This window comes from Coregonus lavaretus (genome assembly GCF_964263955.1).
Source record: "Coregonus lavaretus genome assembly, contig: HAP1_SCAFFOLD_7465, whole genome shotgun sequence".
Taxonomy (NCBI): domain Eukaryota; kingdom Metazoa; phylum Chordata; class Actinopteri; order Salmoniformes; family Salmonidae; genus Coregonus; species Coregonus lavaretus.
This window is the reverse complement of record NW_028161553.1, coordinates 1-26,142: the sequence shown is the minus strand read 5'-3', so window position 1 is coordinate 26,142 and position 26,142 is coordinate 1. Positions and strand designations below refer to the sequence as shown.

Here is a 26,142-nt window from a genome sequence, read left to right as displayed (position 1 = left end):
CAACTGGGTGATGAACAACGGCGGCCAATTTGTACCAGAACATTGTACAGTACATGCATTTCTTACTTTTAACTCTCTGAATGAAGAAATTATGAAATATCCTTTGAGTGATGGGAATCTCCCTCCCTCCCTCCCTCCCTCCCTCCCTCCCTCCGCTCTCCTTCCCTCCGTTCCGCTCTCTTTCCCTCGCTCCGTCCCGCTCTCTTTCCCTCCCCTCCGTACTCCTCTCCAAAGAGCCGTTGAGAGTGACTCTATCTCCTAAGAACCTGAAGACGGGCATCAGCAGCACAGTGATCCTGTCGTGTGCCGTGCAGGGTTCTCCCCACTTCACCGTGTCCTGGTACCGCAACACAGAACCCGTCCTCTCCGACCAGCACTTCTCCATCCAGGGGCCCACAACGAGACTCTGTTCATCGCCGCTGCCCAGAAGAGACATTCGGGAGCCTACCAGTGCTTCGCCACCCGCAAGGGCCAGACCGCACCAGGACTTCTCCATCATACTGCTGGAGGGTAAGGAATGTGTGTGTGTGGGTTAAAGGGGTGGGTTGGGGTTGTGTGTGTGTGTTTGTGCCTATCAGTGTTTTGCCATCTGCAAGAACCAGACCTCATCGGGTGAGAAGTGTGAGGGATAGGCTGTGTGTGTGTGTGTGTGTGAGAGAGAGTGTGTGTGTGTGTGTGTGCACGCGTTCGTGCATCGGAAATGACCCAATACCTAGCCTCTAACCTCTCCCCCCTCTCCATCCCTTCCTCAGATGGTACACCCCGTATTGTGTCCTCCTTCAGTGAGCGCGTGGTGGTCCCAGGGACCCTTTTCCCTCATGTGCGCTGCCAAAGGCGCCCCTCCCCCCACCATCACCTGGAACTCTGGATGATGAGGCTGTGGCCAGGGACCCGTCCCGGGTGAGGGCCAGCCAATACACGCTGTCGGACGGCTCCACCGTGTCCCATGTCAACGTCAGCAGCCGGAGATCCACGACGGAGGGGTGTATCGCTGCGCCGCACGCAACTCGGCCGGTAGCGCCGAGTACCAAGCGCGCATAAACGTAAGAGGTGCCTGTCTACTTTTCAATATCAGCCATAGGGTTCTAATACCCACCCTCCCAAACCACCTTACCTTTACCCCTCCTTCCCACTCCTCTCTTCTCCTCGCCTACTCTCCATTCCTTTTCTCCCTCGCTTTCTCTCTGTGTGTGTGTGTGTGTGCCGTGTGTGTGTGTGCGTGCGTGTGTGTGTGTGTGTGTGTCTGTGCTACTTGTTTGTCCCCGTGCCTTAATTTGTTATTCCAAATTTCTGTTGTTTTTCAACTCTCAACAGTTTTCTATTAGTCTTTGTTCTTCCAGCCCATATGTTTGTCTGTCACTGTTTCGCTCTATCCCTCCCCTGTCTCTACTCTACTCACTCTCTCACACTCTCTCTATTACACACACACAGACACACAGTTTGAGTGTCAAAGACAGCAGAGTGAACAGGGTATTCCTCCAGAAAGGAAAGAGACAGAGGGACGTCCATGGCAGCACAGTCTACAGAGAGAGAGAGAGAGAGAGAGAGAGAGAGAGAGAGAGAGAGAGAGAGAGAGAGAGAGAGAGGAGAGAGAGAGAGAGAGAGAGAGAGACAGAGAGCGACACAGAGAGGAGAGAGACACACACAGAGAGAGAGAGAGAGAGAGAGAGAGAGAGAGAGAGAGAGAGAGAGAGAGAGAGAGAGAGAGAGAGAGAGAGAGAGAGAGAGAGAGAGAGAGAGAGAGAGAGAGAGAGAGAGAGAGAGAGAGTAAGATAGGGGGGTTACAAAGAGTGTGAGATGGAGGGAGTAGATGGAGGATAAGGGGTGATAGAGAGATGTAGAAAGAGAGAGAGGTACGCAGAGAGGAGGAAGTGGAGAGGTAGAGACAGATGGTGAGGGACAGAGGGAGAACAGAGGAGAGGAGAGAGTGAGAAGAGGAGAGGAGAGCCAAGTCTCGTCTGAGCGTGTGTCAAGAGGGTGATGGGGAGCACTGATGACAGGCCTGGTGATGTCACTGTCACCGTGGTGTGATCGTCGGGAACAACAGTGAGGAGTGGCACTGATGGCCAGAGCCGTATCACTCTCCACCTCTCCATCCTCTCTCTCCATTACTTCCTTCTCTCTCTCCCTCTCTCCATCTCTCTCAGTAAGAGGCTCAGTTATGACATGTGTGTCTGCTCTAAGGAGACATGCCAGAACGCTACATTGGAGTGAGAATGAGTTGTTGCCAGGGACTCTCAAACCCAGCAGTAACACACACTCTGCTAGCACACATACTGATTCACATACACACTGACAGATGATAGACTCAATAACAGTAACTTACACTAAAACAAAAGTACCCCCCCCCCCCCCACACACACACACACAGACACACACACTCCACAGAAACTCACTCAATGTTGACTGACAGATGATACACTCAAATTGCAATAGCAAACACCAAACTGCACTTTCAGACAGACACACAAACACACACACACTTACACACATTTGAATTTGTGTGTGTGAGACAGTGTCTGAGAGAGGAGCAGTGTGACAGAGCTGGGGAATAATACATCTGGGGTTGACTCGTCAGAGCTGTGACTTCAAAGACCAACACACACTGAGAGAGAGAGAGAGAGAGAGAGACCCAACACTCTCCCGATGAACGCATCACACCTCCCTCCAGTCTGTCATCCCTCCATCTCTGTGTCACCATCCACCTGTCTGTCTCTCACCATCCCTCCTCTCTGTGTCACCATCCACCTGTCTGTCTCTCAACATCCCTCCTCTCTGTGTCACCATCCACCTGTCTGTTTCTCACCATCCAACCTCTCTGTGTCACCATCCACCTGTCTGTCTCTCACCATCCACCCTCTCTGTGTCACCATCCACCTGTCTGTCTCTCACCATCCCTCCTCTCTGTGTCACCATCCACCTGTCTGTCTCTCACCATCCCTCCTCTCTGTGTCACCATCCACCTGTCTGTCTCTCACCATCCAACCTCTCTGTGTCACCATCCACCTGTCTGTCTCTCACCATCCCTCCTCTCTGTGTCACCATCCACCTGTCTGTCTCTCACCATCCCTCCTCTCTGTGTCACCATCCACATGTATGTCTCTCACCATCCCTCCTCTCTGTGTCACCATCCACCTGTCTGTCTCTCACCATCCCTCCTCTCTGTGTCACCATCCACCTGTCTGTCTCTCACCATCCAACCTCTCTGTGTCACCATCCACCTGTCTGTCTCTCACCATCCAACCTCTCTGTGTCACCATCCACCTGTCTGTCTCTCACCATCCCTCCTCTCTGTGTCACCATCCACCTGTCTGTCTCTCACCATCGGTCCTCTCTGGGTCCTCCAGCCCTGTTGCCCACGGTAACATACACATCATGCCATGTGTTTCCTCTTTCATTCTCCCCACCCGCCATCCTCAAACTGACTGTGGATGCATCCCAAATGGCACCCTATTCCCTTTTGACCAGAGTCTATAGGGTGCCATTTGGGACGCAGCCAGTGTTGATACAGATGTACAATATTAATTTGATCACTCTTTTGTTGCTGAGAATTTTCCTGCTCAGCAGGAAATGCAAACATGTAGTGTATTCAAGGCTTAAAAGGCTTCCAGCACATACAGTACCAGTAAAAATGTTGGACACACCTACTCATTCAAGGGTTTTTCTTTATTTTTACTATTTTCTACATTGTAGAATAATAGTGATGGACATCAAAACTATGAAATAACATATATGGAATCAAGTAGTAACCAACAAATCAAAATATATTTTATATTTGAGATTCTTCAAAGTAGCCACCCTTTGCCTTGATGACAGCTTTGCACACTATTGGCATTCTCTCAACCAGCTTCACCTGGAATGCTTTTCCAACAGTCTTGAAGGAGTTCCCACATATGCTGAGCACTTGTTGGCTGCTTTTCCTTCACTCTGCGGTCCAACTCATCCCAAACCATCTCAATTGGGGTTGAGGTCGGGTGATGTGGCCAGGTCATCTGATGCAGCACTCCATCACTTTCCTTCTTGGTCAAATAGCCCTTACACAGCCTGGAGGTGTGTTGGGTCATTGTCCTGTTGAAAAATAAATGATAGTCTCACTAAGCGCAAACCAGAAGTGATGGCGTATCACTGCAGAATGCTGTGGTAGCCATGCTGGTTAAGTGTGCCTTGAATTCTAAATAAATCACAGACAGTGTCACCAGCAAAGCACCCCCACACCATCACACCTCCTCCTCCATGCTTCATGGTGGGAACCACACATGCAGAGATCATCCGTTCACCTACTCTGCGTCTCACAAAGACACAGCGGTTGGAACCAAACATTTGACCAAAGGACAGATTTCCACCGGTCTAATGTCCATTGCTCATGTTTCTTGGCCCAAGCAAGTCTCTTCTTATTATTGGTGTCCTTTAGTAATGGTTTCTTTGCAGCAATTCGACCATGAAGGCCTGATTCAAACAGTCTCCTCTGAACAGTTGATGTTGAGATGTGTCTGTTACTTGAACTCTGTGAAGCATTCATTTTGGGCCGCAATTTCTGAGGCTGGTAACTCTAATGAACTGCAGCAGGGGTAACTCTGGGTCTTCCTTTCCTGTGGCAGTCCTCATGAGAGCCAGTTTCATCATAGCGCTTGATAGTTTTTGCAACTGCACTTGAAGAAACTTTCGAAGTTCTAGAAATTTTCCGGATTGACTGAACTTCATGTCTTAAAGTACTGATGGACTGTTGTTTCTCTTTGCTTATTTGAGGTGTTCTTGCCATAATATGGACTTGGTCTTTAACCAAATAGGGCTATCTTCTGTATACCAACCCTACCTTCTCACAACACAACTGATTGGCTCAAACACATTAAGAAGGAAAGAAATTCCACAAATTAACTTTTAAGAAGGCACACCTGTTAATTGAAATGCATTACAGGTGTCTACCTCATGAAGCTGGTTGAGAGAATGCTAAGATTGTGCAAAGCTGTCATCAAGGCAAAGGGTGGCTACTTTGAAGAATCTAAAATCTAAAATATGTTTTGATTTGTTAAATTCTTTTTTGGTTACTACATGATTCCATACAGTATGTGTTATTTCATGGTTTTGATGTCTTCACTATTATTCTACAATGTAGAAAATAGTAAACATAAAGAAAAACCCTGGAATGAGTAGGTGTGTCCAAACTTTTGACTGGTACTATACGTATATGAGGAGACTGTAATGTAATGAATCTAGAAGCTAAAATCACCTAGGATGCACTGAGATAGTCAGGATATTGCAACATAAATGCATTACAATAATTATGTAGGTTTTATTCATACACTCACCATAACACTGGAAATAGACACACACACAGTTGCATGCACATGCACACACACACAGACACAAACACATACACAGATTAGATCGAAATGGGACAGGGCATTCTAACCCCATATCCATCCATACACCCTACCCTCCCTCCCTTCCTCCCTCCCTCCTTTCCTCCCCTCTTTCCCCCCTCCTTCTCTTCACTACCCTCTGACTACCCCATATCTCTCTCCTATCTCTCTTCTCTCTCTCGCTCTCTCTCTCTCTCTCTCTCTCTCTCTCTCTCTCTCTCTCTCTCTCTCTCTCTCTCTCTCTCTCTCTCTCTCTCTCTCTCTCTCTCTCTCTCTCTCTCTCTCTCTCTCTTTCTTTTTCTCTTTCTCTCTCTATCTTTCTCTCTCAGGTTCTCCCAGGATCAGGGATATGCGTAACATCACGGCGGTGGCTGGAAGGAACACCTTTATAAACTGCCGTGTGATTGGTTATCCCTACTACTCAATCAAGTGGTACAAGGAGGGGCTTCTGCTGCCTGACAACCATCGTCAGGTGGGTGCATTTTATTCTTCAAATTTTTATCAATTTTGTACACAAACAAGAGCAACAAGAAAAACCCAACTAACGACAACAATCACCTTTGCATCATGCTACATGAACAACCCATTGAAGAAATAGTCATATCTCAGATGCAAAGTTTACTGTGTTCCAAACTGCACTGTATTCCCTTCACAGTGCTTTTGACCAGCGCCCTATGGACCCTGGCCAAAAGTAGTGTACTATATTAGGAATAGGGTGCCATTAGGGATGCAGAACTGTATAAATCAAGCCCCTATGTCAACTATTGAAGTGCTAGTATGGTCAGGGAATCTTAATCCTAATCTTTATCTTAATCTTAGGTGGTGTATGAGAATGGTACTCTGAAGCTAAGTGATGTCCAGAAGGTCTTGGACGAGGGGGCGTACCTCTGCAGCGTGCTCATCCAACCACAGATCTTCATCAGCCAGACCGTCTATGTCCAAGTCAAAGGTCAGAGGTCACTTACTCTACAGGAAGTGGGGTGGGGTCGTAGTTTATTTGTGTGTTCAGTTGTAGTCCAAGTGTCTCTGTATGCTTGTGGCTGTCTGTGTTACTGGAAGCTGTGCTGTGTATTGAGAGAAGGGAGATTGGGTGTACGTCACTGAGTGTGTGTGTATTTGAGTATGCTTGTGAGTGAGTTAGTTTGTGTTTGAATGAATGTTTGGGAGAAAGAGAGAGTGAGAGAGCGAAAGAGAGAGAGTGCACGCGTTACCTCTAATAACCTCTGATTAAGGGCCAGAGTGGGCTACTGCACCCTCTCAACCACTCAGCAATTACACAAAGCAAGAGTGCTATTGTGTGGATATATATATATATATATATATATATATATATATATATATATATGTGTGTGTGTGTGTGTCAGAGCACAGGGTCAAGACTGTATTGCTTGTATGTTGCCTGTTTTAATGTGTGTGTTGATGAGGTTGAATGTGTGCTTGTCATAGGAAGACTGAAAGGTGTGTCATCTGGTGTTTGTGTGTTTGTGTGCATCTCGTCATTTCTCTGATTTAATTAGATTAATTTTAACGAGGCCCAAATTAAATCCCCCAGATGTCTCAGCTCTACGTAGACCCCCCCCACCCCCCCCACCCCACACACACACACACACACACACACACACACACACACACTCCTTGCCCCCTACTCCTACTGTGGTCACCATGGCAACACCAATCTTCCCCCTGCCGATTGGGCTCTAATTAGAGCAGCTATTATGGGCTGGAGAGGAGAGGAGAGGGCTGGGGAGCCGGGGAGACGCTGGGTTCCAGGATTAGACTGACTGGAGATCACAGGGAAGGTTACTCACCATAAACTACCAAACAGCCCACCACCCAGTCTGAATCACTCAACATGAACTCTCCCTCTCTCTCTCTTTCTCTCTCTCTCTCTCTCTCTCTCTCTCTCTCTCTCTCTCTCTCTCTCTCTCTCTCTCTCTCGCTCTCTCTCTCTCTCTCGCTCTCTCATATGCATGTATCTGCTTTCCTCCCTTTCTGTCTCTACCCTCATCTTATTCTATCTCTCTCTCCCTCCTGTATTCTGTCTCACAGTGCCCCCTCTGATCCAACCCTTTGACTTCCCCCCCACCTCCATTGGGAAGCTCATGTACATCGCCTGTGTGGTGTCGTCTGGCGACATGCCCATCCATATCACTTGGCGTAAGGATGGCCAGGAGATTGTGCCCTCGTCCGGCGTCAACATCGAGACCAAGGAGTACATGAGCTCGCTGCAGATCGGCAAGGTGTCGCTCAAACACAACGGCAACTACACATGCATCGCTAGCAACGACGCCGCCACCGTCAGCTCTGAGAGACAGCTCACTGTCACAGGTGAGACAGGACCAGTTGACAGACAGACAGAAAGACCCACCGTCAGGCTCCAAGTTTAATCTCCTCCCTCCCCTCCCCTTAGTGCCTCCTCAGTTTGTGGTCCAGCCCAATAACCAGGATGGGATCTACGGCAAGGCGGGGGTCCTCAACTGCTCCGTGGATGGATACCCCCCTCCCAAAGTCATGTGGAAGCACGCCAAAGGTACCCATCCTCACCTGTCGAATTATAGCATTTACCATTGCTGTATATCTAGCCATGTTTGAAATCAGCCTAAATCATTCAGACATCCTATACCATTTAGCAGACGTGTTTATCCAAAGTGATTTACAACAGTCAGTGCGTCTACCAACTGAGAACCACTATAATATAGTGGCATATGATCTTGATAATCATAGTGGAATCATCAGTGAAATCCACTCACCCCCTCTGTAGGTATAGGAAACCCCCAGCAGTACCACCCAGTGCCTCTGACCGGTCGGATCCAGATCATGGGGAACGGCTCCCTGCTGATTCGTCACGTCCTGGAGGAGGACCGGGGCTACTACCTCTGTCAGGCCTCCAACGGAGTGGGCTCCGACATCAGCAAGAGCATGGTCCTGACCGTCAAGAGTGAGTCTGACCACAACCTGACCATGACCACACATTCTCAACCTCACACTAGGGCGAAAGGTAACCTAGCGGTTAGAGCGTTGGGCCAGTAAACAAAAGGTCGCTAGTTTGAATACCTGAGCCGACAAGGTGAAAAATCTGTAAATGTGCCCTTGAGCAAGGCACTTAACCCTAATATACTCCAGGTGTGCTGTACAACTATGGCTGACCATGTAAAGCAACACATTTCACTGCACCTATCTGTTGTATGTGACAATAAAAACACACCATGCTCTCAACCACACACACATACTGGGTGGGCTCTGATATCAGCAAAAAGCATGGTCCTGACACTCAAAAGTGAGTCTGACCGCAACCTGACCAAACAGTGAGGAACATTAACAAGGTACTTTATCACATATCAAAGAACATGGAGAAAACTAGCTGCTATGAGTTAATAAAAATAAGGATAGCTACTCCTCTGGTTCAACAAAGGGGTTTAACACACCTTCCTGGTATAGAGATCACGGCTTTGCTATTGTATCCCACTGAAGATGGCTGCCGTTAGGGCTGTTTGGGAACACTCTGTGAGCCTAGTGCATCAGCCTTCTCCTTCTGCTCTCTCTCAAATCAAATCTAATCTAATCTAATTTATTGGTCACATACACATGGTTAGCAGATGTTATTTGCGAGAGTAGCGAAATGCTTGTGCTTCTAGTTCCGACATTGCAGCAATATCTAGCAAGTAATATCTAACAGTTCTACAACAAAAACCTAATACACACAAATCTAAGTAAAGGAATGGAATAAGAATATATAAATATATGGATGAGCAATGTCATTATCATTATCAGAGTGGCATAGTCTAAGATGCAATAGATAGTATAGAATACAGTATTTTTGTAAATATTTGAGTATATCTTTTCATGTGACAACACTGAAGAAATGACACTTTGCTACAATGTAAAGTAGTGAGTGTACAGCTTGTATAACATTGTAAATTTGCTGTCCCCTCAAAATAACACAACACACAGCCATTAATGTCTAAACCACTGGCAACAAATGTGAGTACACCCCTAAGTGAAAATGTCCAAATTGGGCCCAATTAGCCATTTTCCCTCCCCGGTGTCATGTGACTTGTTAGTGTCTCAGGTGTGAATGGGGAACAGGTGTGTTAAATTTGGTGTCATCGCTCTCACACTCCCTCATACTGGTCACTGGAAGTTCAACATGGCACCTCATGGCAAAGAACTCTCTGAGGATCTGAAAAAAAGAATTGTTGCTCTACATAAAGATGGCCTGGGCTATAAGAAGATTGCCAAGACCCTGAAACTGAGCTGCAGCACGGTGGCCAAGACCATAGAGCGGTTTAACAGGACCGGTTCCACTCAGAACAGGCCTCGTCATGGTCGACCAAAGAAGTTGAGTGCACGTGCTCAGCATCATATCCAGAGGTTGTCTTTGGGAAATAGACGTATGAGTGCTGCTAGCATTGCTGCAGAGGTTGAAGGGGTGGGGGGTCAGCCTGACCATACGCCGCACACTGCATCAAATTGGTCTGCATGGCTGTCGTCCCAGAAGGAAGCCTCTTCTAAAGATGATGCACAAGAAAGCTCGCAAACAGTTTGTTGAAGACAAGCAGACTAAGGACATAGATTACTGTAACCATGTCCTGGGGTCTGATGAGACCAAGATAAACGTATTTGGTTCAGATGGTGTCAAGCGTGTGTGGCGGCAACCAGGTGAGGAGTACAAAGACAAGTGTGAGGGAACCATGAATGCCAACATTTACTGTGACATACTGAAGCAGAGCATGATCCCCTCCCTTCGGAGACTGGGCCGCAGGGCAGTATTCCAACATGATAATGACCCCAAACACACCTCCAAGACGACCACTGCCTTGCTAAAGAAGCTGAGGGTAAAGGTGATGGACTGGCCAAGCATGTCTCCAGACCTAAACCCTATTGAGCATCTGTGGGGCATCCTCAAACGGAAGGTGGAGGAGTGCAAGGTCTCTAACATCCACCAGCTCTGTGATGTCATCATGGAGGAGTGGAAGAGGACTCCAGTGGCAACCTGTGAAGCTCTGGTGAACTCCATGCAAAAGAGGGTTAAGGCAGTGCTGGAAAATGATGATGGCCACACAAAATATTGACACTTTGGGCCCAATTTTGACATTTTCACTTAGGGGTGTACTCACTTTTGTTGCCAGCGGTTTAGACAGTAATGGCTGTGTGTTGTGTTATTTTGAGGGGACAGTAAATGTACACTGTTATACAGTGGGGAGAACAAGTATTTGATACACTGCCGATTTTGCAGGTTTTCCTACTTACAAAGCTTGTAGAGGTCTGTCATTTTTATCATAGGTACACTTCAACTGTAAGAGACGGAATCTAAAACAAAAATCCAGAAAATCACATTGTATGATTTTTAAGTAATTAATTTGCATTTTATTGCATGACATAAGTATTTGATCACCTACCAACCAGTAAGAATTCCGGCTCTCACAGACCTGTTAGTTTTTCTTTAAGAAGCCCTCCTGTTCTCCACTCATTACCTGTATTAACTGCACCTGTTTGAACTCACTACCTGTATAAAAGACATCTGTCCACACACTCAATCAAACAGACTCCAACCTCTCCACAATGGCCAAGACCACAGAGCTGTGTAAGGACATCAGGGATAAAATTGTAGACCTGCACAAGGCTGGGATGGGCTACAGGACAATAGGCAAGCAGCTTGGTGAGAAGGCAACAACTGTTGGCGCAATTATTAGAAAATGGAAGAAGTTCAAGATGACGGTCAATCACCCTCGGTCTGGGGCTCCATGCAAGATCTCACCTCGCGGGGCATCAATGATCATGAGGAAGGTAAGGGATCATCCCAGAACTACACGTCAGGACCTGGTCAATGACCTGAAGAGAGCTGGGACCACAGTCTCAAAGAAAACCATTAGTAACACACTACGCCATCATGGATTAAAATCCTGCAGCGCACGCAAGGTCCCCCTGCTCAAGCCAGCGCATGTCCAGGCCCATCTGAAGTTTGCCAATGACCATCTGGATGATCCAGAGGAGGAATGGGAGAAGGTCATGTGGTCTGATGAGACAAAAGTAGAGCTTTTTGGTCTAAACTCCACTCGCCGTGTTTGGAGGAAGAAGAAGGATGAGTACAACCCCAAGAACACCATCCCAACCGTGAATCACGGAGGTGGAAACATCATTCTTTGGGGATGCTTTTCTGCAAAGGGGACAGGACGACAGCACCGTATTGAGGGGAGGATGGATGGGGCCATGTATCGCGAGATCTTGGCCAACAACCTCCTTCCCTCAGTAAGAGCATTGAAGATGGGTCGTGGCTGGGTCTTCCAGCATGACAACGACCCGAAACACACAGCCAGGGCAACTAAGGAGTGGCTCCGTAAGAAGCATCTCAAGGTCCTGGAGTGGCCTAGCCAGTCTCCAGACCTGAACCCAATAGAAATTCTTTGGAGGGAGCTGAAAGTCCGTATTGCCCAGTGACAGCCCCGAAACCTGAAGGATCTGGAGAAGGTCTGTATGGAGGAGTGGGCCAAAATCCCTGCTGCAGTGTGTGCAAACCTGGTCAAGACCTACAGGAAACGTATGATCTCTGTAATTGCAAACAAAGGTTTCTGTACCAAATATTAAGTTCTGCTTTTCTGATGTATCAAATACTTATGTCATGCAATAAAATGCAAATTAATCACTTAAAAATCATACAATGTGATTTTCTGGATTTTTGTTTTAGATTCTGTCTCTCACAGCTGAAGTGTACCTATGATAAAAAATTACAGACCTCTACATGCTTTGTAAGTAGGAAAACCTGCAAAATCGTCAGTGTATCAAATACTTGTTCTCCCCACTGTACAAGCTCTACACTCACTGCTTTACATTGTAGCAAAGTGTCATTTCGTCAGTGTTGTCACATGAAAAGATATACTGAAATAAGATATAAAAAAATGTGAGGGGTGTACTCACTTTTGTGAGATACTGTACATATGAGATGGGTAATGCAAGATATGTAAACATATAAGTTCTTGCTACCATGGAAAGGTAAAAACCTGTCTATTTGTGGAAAAATCACCCTGATTAACTCTTTAGTATTATACCAGTTTACCTAAAAAATATTCATTTTTATTTGGAACGTAAGCCAGACAAAATTAAACGGGCCTATTTATGTAATGAATATGAATTCGGAGGACAGAAATTATTAAATATTAAAACTTTAGACCTACCACTAAAAGCGTAAGTCATATGGAAGTTATACTTAAACCTGAACTGGTTCTCTAGCAAATTAGTAAGATTGTCTCACCCCATGTTCAAGAATGGCCTTTTTCCCTTTATTCAGATTACAACCTCTCACTTTCAGTTATTTGAAAAGGAAATCATCTCCCAAATATCACTATTTCTAAAACAAGCCATAGAAAGTTGGTTGCAATTTCAATTTAATCCTCCAGAAACGACAGAACAAATAATGCAACAAATATTGTGGTTAAAATCAAATATACTAATTGATTAAAAAAACTGTATTTTTTGAAAAAAATTATAATCTTCATAAATGACATCATAGGTAGGACTGGTGGAGTTATGTCGCACATGCAGCTAACAAAATCATATGGACATTTCTGCTCTACCCAAAATTACAGCCAAATAATTGCAGCATTACCACAAAAATGGAAGAGGAAAGTGGAAGGGGGAAAAGTAAGGAACTTGTCTGTCGGCCCTCCATTAAAGGACATAATTGGTTAAAGAAAATTGTGATAAATAAAAAAGTATACCAGTTTAATTTAAGGACCAAAGGATTAACAGCCGTCCCATATAGATTGCAAAATAGTTAGGAAGAGATTTTTGACGTACCGATTCCATGGCATAGTGTTTATGAGCTGATACGCAAAACGACGTCGGATTCAAAATGTTATTTACATGGGGGATACAATCTTCCCAGCTCTTCAGATTTTGCTGCGAAGAGAAAGAATCATTAGATCATTTGTTTTGGTACTGTCCATTTGTAGCTTGATTTTGGACTCAGGTCCAGGAATGGCTGAAGGATTGCAAAATATTTACCTGGAGCTAACCCTGCATATAGCACTACTGGGTGATCTGAAAAGTCATAGTCAATCGATCAATAATATAGTAATACTTTTAGCAAAAATGTTTATTTTCAATTTACAATCTGTAGAAACAATGAGAATAGAAGGGTTCAGAACTTTTATGAAACATCACAGTACAGTTGAAAAATATATGGCAAATATAAATCCAATATGGATGGTGTTAAGAGATAGATGGGAGGTGTTGAATGGAGCTGAAGGATGGGACTAATAACAACTAACAACAACTAATAACAACAAGATAACTAATGTAAAGCATACTGTGTCCATAATAAGTATTTAGGTTATAGGTTGAGAGTTTTTGTGAAAGAGCACAGTTAGAAAGATCTGGCATATAGAAGCAAACCGGATGGACATCATGAAAATGTTCGGAGAGATTGAGGGTAGAGGAAGTTCAGGAGTAAAAACAATCAAAATTGAATTATTGTAAAATTGACTTTGTCCATTGAATATATATAAGCTGGAAGTAGAGGCCGAAGCGTTGTTGTTCACTAGTTTACTCCAATTAGGGAAGGGGTGGTGGGGTTGGAAAGTAATAAAGGGAAACATGTTTTTTTTAAAGGATATGTATATATATATATATATATACAGTGGGGAAAAAAGTATTTAGTCAGCCACCAATTGTGCAAGTTCTCCCACTTAAAAAGATGAGAGAGGCCTGTAATTTTCATCATAGGTACACGTCAACTATGACAGACAAATTGAGGAAAAAAAATCCAGAAAATCACATTGTAGGATTTTTTATGAATTTATTTGCAAATTATGGTGGAAAATAAGTATTTGGTCACCTACAAACAAGCAAGATTTCTGGCTCTCACAGACCTGTAACTTCTTCTTTAAGAGGCTCCTCTGTCCTCCACTCGTTATCTGTATTAATGGCACCTGTTTGAACTTGTTATCAGTATAAAAGACACCTGTCCACAACCTCAAACAGTCACACTCCAAACTCCACTATGGCCAAGACCAAAGAGCTGTCAAAGGACACCAGAAACTAAATTGTAGACCTGCACCAGGCTGGGAAGACTGAATCTGCAATAGGTAAGCAGCTTGGTTTGAAGAAATCAACTGTGGGAGCAATTATTAGGAAATGGAAGACATACAAGACCACTGATAATCTCCCTCGATCTGGGGCTCCACGCAAGATCTCACCCCGTGGGGTCAAAATGATCACAAGAACGGTGAGCAAAAATCCCAGAACCACACGGTGGGACCTAGTGAATGACCTGCAGAGAGCTGGGACCAAAGTAACAAAGCCTACCATCAGTAACACACTACGCAGCCAGGGACTCAAATCCTGCAGTGCAAGACGTGTCCCCCTGCTTAAGCCAGTACATGTCCAGGCCCGTCTGAAGTTTGCTAGAGTGCATTTGGATGATCCAGAAGAGGATTGGGAGAATGTCATATGGTCAGATGAAACCAAAATATAACTTTTTGGTAAAAACTCAACTCTTCGTGTTTGGAGGACAAAGAATGCTGAGTTGCATCCAAAGAACACCATACCTACTGTGAAGCATGGGGGTGGAAACATCATGCTTTGGGACTGTTTTTCTGCAAAGGGACCAGGACGACTGATCCGTGTAAAGGAAAGAATGAATGGGGCCATGTATCGTGAGATTTTGAGTGAAAACCTCCTTCCATCAGCAAGGGTATTGAAGATGAAACGTGGCTGGGTCTTTCAGCATGACAATGATCCCAAACACACCGCCCGGGCAACGAAGGAGTGGCTTCGTAAGAAGCATTTCAAGGTCCTGGAGTGGCCTAGCCAGTCTCCAGATCTCAACCCCATAGAAAATCTTTGGAGGGAGTTGAAAGTCCGTGTTGCCCAGCGACAGCCCCAAAACATCACTGCTCTAGAGGAGATCTGCATGGAGGAATGGGCCAAAATACCAGCAACAGTGTGTGAAAACCTTGTGAAGACTTACAGAAAACGTTTGACCTGTGTCATTGCCAACAAAGGGTATATAACAAAGTATTGAGAATCTTTTGTTATTGACCAAATACTTATTTTCCACCATAATTTGCAAATAAATTCATAAAAAATTCCTACAATGTGATTTTCTGGATTCTTTTTTCTCATTTTGTCTGTCATAGTTGACGTGTACCTATGATGAAAATTACAGGCCTCTCTCAGCTTTTTAAGTGGGGGAACTTGCACAATTGGTGGCTGACTAAATACTTTTTTTCCCCACTGTATATATATATATATATATATATATATATATATATATATATATATATTAGGGCTGTCAAAAATAGCGCGTTAACGACGTTAATTAGTTGTTTGCTGTTAATTACGTCAATTTTTTTAACGCATTTCACGCATGCGCAGTGTGACAAATTATTCAGGTCAGGAAAGTGGTTGGGAGCTAGAGGCGAGATGGAGCAAGGTGAGCAAAGTGGGCCTATTGACGGATTCAAATATAAAAAGAATGATGATGGTACAGTTAACAAGTACAAGGTTATTTGCAAGATTTGTAAGAAGGAGTTTCAATTTCACCGGAGCTGTTCAAGCTTGAAGTACCATGTCAACGCCAAACATGCGTTTGCTGGGCCGTCAGATTCAGCAAGTGGTTTGCGCCAGACCACGCTGAATGTTTGCAGGCAATTAACAAAATCAACCTCAGATAATTTGACCAACACAATAGCAAAATGGATTGCAAAGGATTGTAGACCCATTAGCATTGTAGAAGACTCAGGTTTCCTTGATGTTTTGCAAGTGGCGTCTCAAGACTCATTCTATAAGCCACCGTCAAGAGCCACAGCCAAAGACAAATATTATGGTGTGTAGTATGTTTCAGCTTGATTTAAAACACCATTATTTGGCTGTGTTAATAAACAGACATAATATGAAAATTATGTATCTGTGTCCTGTTATTTATCTTTTGGTATGCATTTCAGAAAAAAAATGGTTAGGATTCAGGTGTAATTGCAAATAGTGATTAATCATGATTAATCCACTGAAAATTCTGATTAATTTGATTAAAAATTTTAATCATTTGACAGCCCTAATATATATATGTGTGTGTGTGTGTGTGTATGCGAGCGAAAAAAACATATGGGGGGGTTGAAAGAGATGCAGAAAATTACATTAATGGAAGTTACAATCTATCTGCAATATTAAAGTTGATCTACCTATCTTAATAATGTTAAGATATGTTAACATTATTAAGATTGTCAGGGGTGCTGAAGGTGGGTGTGGTGCAGGAATCAAGCGCAGGACGCAGAAGCTAAGTCCAAAAGACTTTAGTGAATTATTCACGTAGTACACGAGCACAATAAGCCCGGAGGCGAAATAAAGGCGCACACAGGCGTCAAACAAAAGGCGCACGAACATGTGCGAAAACCTCTCCAAACAACGGAGGGAAGTACGTAGCTCAGAACACCAAAACAGAAGAGCAATCACACACAACACCATAGACACACAACGAGAACTAAATAGGACACTAATGAGGACTAACTAGACACAGGTGTACAACATCAAGACAAAACCAAACGAACATGAAACATAGATCGGTGGCAGCTAGTACTCCGGGGACGACGACCGCCGAAACCTGCCCGAACAAGGAGGAGGAGCAGCCTCGGCCGAAACCGTGACAGTACCCCCCCCCCTTGACGCGCGGCTCCAGCCGTGCGCCGACCCCGGCCCCGGGGACGACCAGGAGGGCGCGGAGCAGGGCGCGCGGGATGGTCCCGGTGGAACTCCGACAGGAGAGATGGGTCTAGGATGTTCCTCCGCGGCACCCAGCACCGCTCCTCCGGGCCGTACCCCCCCCACTCCACGAGATACTGGAGACCCCCCATCCGGCGTCTTGAGTCCAAGATGGACCGAACGGTGTACGCCGGAGCCCCCTCGATGTCCAGTGGGGGCGGAGGAGTCTCTCCTATCTCACCTTCCTGGAGTGGACCAGCTACCACCGGCCTGAGAAGAGACACATGGAACGAGGGGTTAATATTCTTATATTCAACAGGCAGATGTAACCTATAACACACCTCGTTCAATCTTCTCAGGACTTTAAAAGGCCCCACAAACCGCCGACCCAGCTTCCGGCAGGGCAGGCGGAGGGGTAGGTTTCTGGTAGAGAGCCAGACTCGATCTCCGGGTGCGTACACCGGCCCCTCACTGAGGTGGAGATCGGCGCTCGCCTTGTGACGACGGATGGCCCGCTGCAGGCGGACGTGTGCAGCGTTCCACGTCTCTTCCGAGCGCCTCATCCAATCATCCACCACAGGGGCCTCGATCTGGCTCTGCTGCCAAGGTGCCAGAACCGGCTGGTAACCTAACACACATTGGAAGGGGGTTAGATTGGTAGAGGAGTGGCGGAGAGAGTTCTGGGCCATCTCGGCCCAGGGAATGTACCGAGCCCACTCCTCAGGCCGGTCCTGGCAATACGACCTCAGAAACCTACCCACATCCTGGTTGACTTGTTCTACCTGCCCGTTACTCTCCGGGTGGTACCCTGAGGTAAGGCTCACCGAGACCCCCAAACGCTCCATGAACGCTCTCCATACTCGGGAGGTAAACTGGGGGCCTCGATCAGACACTATATCCTCGGGTACCCCGTAATGCCGGAAGATGTGGGTAAATAGTGCCTCTGCGGTTTGTAGGGCAGTAGGAAGACCCGACATAGGGAGAAGACGACAGGCCTTCGAGAACCGGTCCACAACGACCAGGATGGTGGTATTCCCCTGAGAGAGGGGAAGGTCTGTCACAAAATCCACCGAGAGGTGGGACCATGGTCGTTGTGGAACGGGCAGGGGTTGTAATTTACCCCTGGGCAGGTGTCTGGGCGCCTTACACTGGGCGCACACCGAGCAGGAGGAGACATAAACCCTCACATCCCTGGCTAACGTGGGCCACCAGTATTTAGTGCTAAGACAATGCACTGTCCGGCCAATACCCGGATGTCCAGAGGAGGGTGACGTGTGAGCCCAGTAAATGAGTCGATCCCGAATCTCGAGCGGAACGTACTTCCGACCCTCAGGACACTGTGGAGGGCTGGGGTCGGTACGCAACGCTCGCTCGATTTCGGCATCGACCTCCCACACCACCGGTGCCACAAGACAAGACTCTGGTAGTATGGGAGTAGGCTCAACGGACCTCTCCTCTGTGTCATACCGCCGGGACAGCGCATCTGCCTTACCATTCTGGGACCCAGGGATGTACGTGATTTTAAATACGAACCTGGCGAGAAACATACTCCATCGAGCCTGGCGAGGGTTCAGTCTCCTCGCTGCCCGGATGTACTCCAGGTTCCGATGGTCAGTCAAAATGAGGAAAGGGTGTTGAGCCCCCTCAAGCCAATGCCTCCACACCTTAAGGGCCTGAACTACAGCTAACAGCTCCCTGTCCCCGACGTCATAATTTCGCTCCGCCGGGCTGAGCTTTTTAGAGTAAAAAGCACAGGGGCGGAGTTTAGGTGGCGTGCCGGACCGTTGAGAGAGTACGGCCCCTATACCGGCCTCAGACGCGTCCACCTCGACCTGAAAGGGTAATGCGGGGTCCGGATGCGCCAGCACCGGAGCCGACGTAAACAGGTCCTTCAGTCTCCTAAAGGCCCTGTCCGCATCAGCTGACCACTGCAGGCGCACCGGACCCCCTTTCAGAAGGGACGTGATAAGAGCTGCCACCTGTCCAAAACCCCGGATAAACCTCCGGTAGTAATTCGCAAAGCCCAAGAACTGCTGCACCTCTTTGACAGTGGTTGGGGTTTGCCAATTACGCACAGCTGACACACGATCCACCTCCATTCTCACCCCTGACGCGGACAACCGATAACTCAAAAAGGAGACCGACTCCTGGAAAAACAGACATTTCTCTGCCTTGACATATAGGTCGTGCTCCAACAGCCTCCTCAATACACGACGCACCAGGGCTATATGCTCGGCTCGGGTAGACGAGTACACTAGAATGTCATCAATGTACACGACCACCCCTTGCCCCTGCATATCCCGGAAAATGTCATCTACGAAGGATTGGAAGACTGATGGAGCATTCATCAACCCATATGGCATGACGAGATACTCGAAATGACCTGACGTGGTACTAAACGCTGTTTTCCATTCGTCGCCCTCCCTAATGCGCACCAAGTTATACGCGCTCCTGAGATCCAGTTTTGTGAAAAACCGCGCTCCATGCAATGACTCCGTCATGGTCGCAATCAGAGGGAGTGGATAACTGTATTTCACAGTAATCTGATTGAGACCACGGTAATCGATGCACGGGCGCAACCCTCCATATTTTTTCTTCACAAAAAATAAGCTAGTGGAGGCGGGAGAAGTGGAGGGCCGTATGTATCCCTGTCTCAAAGATTTGGCTATGTAAGTTTCCATAGCTTTTCTCTCCTCTTGAGACAAAGGATACACGTGGCTCCGTGGGAGCGCTGCTCCTGCCTGGAGATCAATTGCACAATCCCCCTGTCTATAAGGAGGCAACTGCGTCGCCCTAGCTTTACTAAACACGAGAGCTAAATCCCCATATTCAGGCGGAATGTGCAGTGCGGGCACTTGGTTTGGACTTTCCACCGAAGTCGCCCCTACGGAAACACCCAGACATCGCCCCTCACACTGAGCAGACCACCCATTGAGAGCCCTCTGTTGCCACGAAATAGCAGGGTTATGGGTGCTTAACCAGGGAATTCCCAGCACCACCGGGTACGCAGGAGAGTCGATCAGATACAACTGTATAGTCTCCTCATGACCCCCCTGCGCACACATCCTAAGTGGCGCTGTGACTTCCCTGATCAACCCCGACCCCAACGGGCGACTATCTAAAGCATGAACGGGAAAAGGCTTGTCAACAGGTAGGAGAGGGATCCCTAAATCTAAACAAAATTCCCAGCTGCGCCTGAATCTACTAGCGCCTTATGCTGGGAATGAGGTGCAACCTGTGGAAAACAAACAGGTATACAAAAGTGCGCAACAGAGAGCTCTGGGTAAGTGGGGCGTCTACTCACCTGGGAAGGCTCCCCAGTACGTGGCCTGTTGTCTCCTCCCTTGGGGAACCCTCCCCAGCACCTGGCCGCAGTGTGCCCTCCACGACCGCACTTGGTGCAGGGGACAGGCCCCCTCGGGCTCCTCCTCTTCCTTTCTCTAGCGCCAGCACCCCCGAGCTCCATAGGGCTCGGCTCGGAGGTGCCGGAGGGTGGAATGGACGGACCCCACTCGGGACGTCCACGGGTGGCCAGCAGGGTGTCCAGACGGATGGACATATCGACCAACTGGTCGAAGGTGAAATTGGTGTCCCTGCAGGCCAACTCACGTTGAACGTCCTCCCGTAGGCTACATCGAAAGTGGTCGATGAGGGCCCGTTCATTCCACCCTGCGTCTGCCGCTAGAGTCCGGAACTCCAGCGCGAACGCCTGTGCGCTCCTCCTCCCCTGTCTCAGGTGGACTAGACGTTCCCCCGCCGCTTTGCCCTCAGGTGGATGGTCGAACACGGCCTTGAAGCGACGGGAGAACTCGGCGTAGGAGATGGTGGTGGCGTCCATCCTCCTCCACTCGGCGTTGGCCCATTCCAACGCCTTGCCCGTGAGACAGGAGATGAGGGCGGAAACGCTCTCGTGTCCCGAGGGCACCGGGTGTACAGTGGCCAGGTAGAGCTCCACCTGCAGGAGGAACGCCTGACACCCGGCAGCTGTTCCGTCATACGCCCTCGGGAGCGAGAGCCGAATCCCACTGGGTTCCGGACCTGGGACTGGTGGACCGGCCGATGGGGGTGGCAGGGTAGGTGGAGGTGTGGGTACCCCTCTGGACTCCCATCGGTGCAGGGTGTTGATGACGTCCTGTAGAGCGGTCCCCAGTTGTCGTATCTGGTCATCCTGGCCGCGGACATGCTCCTCCAGCGACTCAGGCGTGACTGTTGCTCCTGCTGATTCCATTCTTAAAGGTGTGTGATTCTGTCAGGGGTGCTGAAGGTGGGTGTGGTGCAGGAATCAAGCGCAGGACGCAGAAGCTAAGTCCAAAAGACTTTAGTGAATTATTCACGTAGTACACGAGCACAATAAGCCCGGAGGCGAAATAAAGGCGCACACAAGCGTCAAACAAAAGGCGCACGAACATGTGCGAAAACCTCTCCAAACAACGGAGGGAAGTACGTAGCTCAGAACACCAAAACAGAAGAGCAATCACACACAACACCATACACACACAACGAGAACTAAATAGGACACTAATGAGGACTAACTAGACACAGGTGTACAACATCAAGACAAAACCAAACGAACATGAAACATAGATCGGTGGCAGCTAGTACTCCGGGGACGACGACCGCCGAAACCTGCCCGAACAAGGAGGAGGAGCAGCCTCGGCCGAAACCGTGACAAAGATAGTATAGTATATATACAGTGAGGGAAAAAAAGTATTTGATTCCCTGCTGATTTTATACGTTTGCCCACTGACAAAGACATGATCAGTCTATCATTTTAATGTTAGGTTTATTTGAACAGTGAGAGACAGAATAACAACAAAAAAATCCAGAAAAACCCATGTCAAAAATGTTATTAATTGATTTGCATTTTAATGAGGGAAATATGTATTTGACCCCTCTGCAAAACATGACTTAGTACTTGGTGGCAAAACCCTTGTTGCCAATCACAGAGGTCAGACATTTCTTGTAGTTGGCCACCAGGTTTGCACACATCTCAGGAGGGATTTTGTCCCACTCCTCTTTGCAGATCTTCTCCAAGTCATTAAGGTTTCGAGGCTGAGGTTTGGCAACTCAAACCTTCAGATCACTCCACAGATATTCTATGGGATTAATGTCTGGAGACTGGCTAGGCCACTCCAGGACCTTAATGTGCTTCTTCTTGAGCCACTCCTTTGTTGCCTTGGCCGTGTGTTTCGGGTCATTGTCATGCTGGAATACCCATCCACGACCCATTTTCAATGCCCTGGCTGAGGGAAGGAGGTTCTCACCCAAGATTTGACAGTACATTGCCCCGTCCATCGTCCCTTTGATGCGGTGAAGTTGTCCTGTCCCCTTAGCAGAAAAACACCCCCAAAGCATAATGTTTCCACCTCCATGTTTGACGGTGGGGATGGTGTTCTTGGGGTCTTAGGCAGCATTCCTCCTCCTCCAAACACGGCAAGTTGAGTTGATGCCAAAGAGCTCGATTTTGGTCTCATCTGACCACAACACTTTCACCCAGTTCTCCTCTGAATCATTCAGATGTTCATTGGCAAACTTCAGACTGGCCTGTATATGTGCTTTCTTGAGCAGGGGGACCTTGCGGGCGCTGCAGGATTTCAGTCCTTCATGGCGTAGTGTGTTACCAATTGTTTTCTTGGTGACTATGGTCCCAGCTGCCTTGAGATCATTGACAAGATCCTCCCGTGTAGTTCTGGGTTGATTCCTCACCGTTCTCATGATCATTGCAACTCCAAGAGGTGAGATCTTGCATGGAGCCCCAGGCCGAGGGAGATTGACAGTTATTTTGTGTTTCTTCCATTTGCGAATAATCGCACCAACTGTTGTCACCTTCTCACCAAGCTGCTTGGCGATGGTCTTGTAGCCCATTCCAGCCTTGTGTAGGTCTACAATCTTGTCCCTGACATCCTTGGAGAGCTCTTTGGTCTTGGCCATGGTGGAGAGTTTGGAATCGGATTGATTGATTGCTTCTGTGGACAGGTGTCTTTTATACAGGTAACAAGCTGAGATTAGGAGCACTCCCTGTAAGAGTGTGCTCCTAATCTTAGCTCATTACCTGTATAAAATACAACCCTGGGAGCCAGAAATCTTTCTGATTGAGAGGGGGTAAAATACTATTTCCATCATTAAAATGCAAATCAATTTATAACATTTTTGACATGCGTTTTTCTGGATTATTTTGTTGTTAATCTGTCTCTCACTGTTCAAATAAACCTACCATTAAAATTATAGACTGATCATTTCTTTGTCAGTGGGCAAACGTACAAAATCAGCAGGGGATCAAATACTTTTTTCCCTCACTGTACATATGAGATTGGTAATGCAAGATATGTAAACATTAAAGTGGCATTATTAAAGTGACTAGTGTTCCATTTATTAAAGTGGCCAGTGATTTTCAAGTCTGTATGTAGGCAGCAGCCTCTCTGTGCTAGTGATAGCTGTTTAACAGTCTGATGGCCTTGAGATAGAAGTTGTTTTTCAGTCTCTCGGTCCCAGCTTTGATGCACCTGTACTGTCCTCGCCTTCTGGATGATAGCGGGGTGAACAGGCAGTAGCTCGGGTGGTAATTGTCCTTGATTATCTTTTTGGCCTTCCTGTGACATCGGGTGCTGAAGGTGTCTTGGAGGGTGGGTAGTTTGCCCCCGGTGATGCGTTGTGCTGACTGCACCACCTTCTGGAGAGCCCTGCGGTTGTGGGCTGTGCAGTTGCCGTACCAGGTGGTGATACAGCCCGACAGGATGCTCTCAATTGTGCATCTGTAAAAGTTTGTGAGGGTTTTAGGTGACAGGCAAAATGTCTTCAGCCTCCTGAGGTTGAAGAGACGCTGTTGCGCCTTCTTCACTACACTGTCTATGTGGGTGGACCATTTCAGTTTGTCAGTGATATGTACGCCGAGGAACTTAAAACATTCCACCTTCTCCACTGCTGTCCAGTCGATCTGTCCTCTCTCTCATGAATCACTCAGTGTGTCAAAGCAAAGAGGCGACTCTGATAACACTACCATAGCTAGCTACAGTATACTGACACACAGAGAGAGTGACCATGGATAGACTGATGATACTATACAGATCAAGAGCGAGAGAGACAGAGAGAGAGAGAGAGACAGAGAGAGAGAGATTGATTTTATGACTCTAGGGATCAGTCTTCAAAAAACACTTTGTCCTTAATCATCTGCAATCAATCTGTCGACCCTGCACTGGCCTTCAGATACATCAGCATCTAAACACACACACACACCTTTGCCCTCGTGGTGTTGATAAACTGGTCTTATCGTGTATGTTAGCCTCTGACGCCTCTGGCCTGTGTCTAGCCGTAAATAGCAGACTGTCCTCCTGCAGCAACCTTACAGACAACAGAGACATTTCTCACTCACTCACTACCTTACTTTATCTTGCTCTCACTCGTTTTTGCTCTAGCTCTCTCCTCTCCTTCGCTCACTTGCTGTGTATGTGTCTCTCTCTCTGTCTCTGTCTCTGTCTCTGTCTCTCTCTCTCTCTCTCTCTCTCTCTCTCTCTCTCTCTCTCTCTCTCTCTCTCTCTCTCTCTCTCTCTCTCTCTCTCTCTCTCTCTCTCTCTCTCTCTCTCTCTCTCTCACTCTCTCTCTGAGACATTCTGAGACGGTGTTAGTGTTATTGATTGAACCGTTCCTCTCCTCTGCCTCCCTCAATTCTGTCAGTTTCGCTGGGCAGAGAGAGGGAGTAAAGGAGAGAGGGAGGAAAGTGGGAGAGAGAGATTAATAAGTGATGAAAACCAAACAGTGAAACTCTCCTCAGATTGATTGTGTGTGTGTGCGTGCGTGTGTGTGAGGATTAAGGGAGGAGCTGAAGAGGATGGTGTGAGTGATTGAAAAGGTAGAGAGAGGGATAGGTAGAGTGAACAATCTTCCGGGTGATCATTCACACAGTCCCCACTAAACAGAGTACGAGAGAGGAAGGCATGTAGTTCTTATCATTGACCATAGTTCTATTTTACTGTGATGCTACTTTATCATACAGAGATGAGTTTCCCAAAATATAAAGATCATCTTTAGCACTAAGATCATTGTTCCTCCATTGCCTAATGGACTTAATCTTTTAGTGCAGTGGGCTAAATCAGGGTCACACAGAGTGATTATTGGTAGTCTTAACCAAATCTACTTAGAAACGAAAGTATACACCTCACACACATGGTTATGGGCGTAAAAAAAATAAGACACCTGTACCATGTCAGATAAAGAGTTGAAATGTATTCAATTTTGAGTTTGCATCCCAATATTACACTTTATATACATCATAGAAGACTGAAATATAAATAAACCGTTTGACATAGAAACACCAGATTTTGGGCTTATTTAAAAAAATATATATATTCAAAATATTACCCATGAGGCCACTAGGTCATTTGACTGCAGGAAAGGGCTACAGAGTGACTCAATTGAAAAACTAAATTACACAATGTACATGGGACAATATTTAAAAAGTTAAATAGCTCAAAATGTCAATGACTTAAAAACCTCAAACCAACTATAAATTGTAGAAATACATATACAAACATTGAAAGCATTTAATTAATGATAGAACTAAAAGGTGTGCAACATGAAAATATTGTCTATTTACATTGTGGAATATATTGACGGTCCCTAACTAGCCCCAGAGATAGGCTGTCCAAAGTCAAACCATCGGTGGCACACTAGCCATCTGAAGCTAATTGGAAAATGAAGTTGACTAGCTTGCTAGCTAGCCAAGGCTAATTCCAGACACAAGACTTGATGTTTCAATTTAAATCTCATTCTCAGTCGCATTTCCTAATGAGGAGGATTGAAACCGAGGCTAAATCCGTCATTTCAGCCCTCCTTTATGATGTTCTTAGGGCAAAGTTGATTGTATGTTTTGGTGGAAACTCATGTATAACTCCAACTCTGCCTGTAACTCTGTCCCATTATTTCCCCTACTTTCCTCGTCCCTCCTTCCATCCATCCTTCATCCCACCATCATTCTTCCCTCCCTCCCTCCTCCTCTCCAGTCCCAGCAATGATCACGTTCGCACCCCAACACCACCATGGCCATTACCAGTGGACAGGATAAGGAGCCTGAACTGCACCGCGAGGGGGGGGA

At 46.7% G+C, this 26,142-nt stretch overlaps 1 pseudogene across 1 annotated transcript; it reads left to right on the top strand.

Moving 5' to 3' along the window:
* The first annotated feature begins 234 nt into the window (after positions 1-234).
* LOC311120433 (cell adhesion molecule DSCAML1-like) lies at positions 235-26,133 on the top strand (annotated as a pseudogene). Its single transcript has 8 exons — positions 235-510; positions 753-1,050; positions 5,690-5,832; positions 6,180-6,309; positions 7,410-7,688; positions 7,771-7,890; positions 8,122-8,298; positions 26,051-26,133. The product of its transcript is annotated as a cell adhesion molecule DSCAML1-like (transcript).
* The last annotated feature ends 9 nt before the right edge of the window (positions 26,134-26,142 follow it).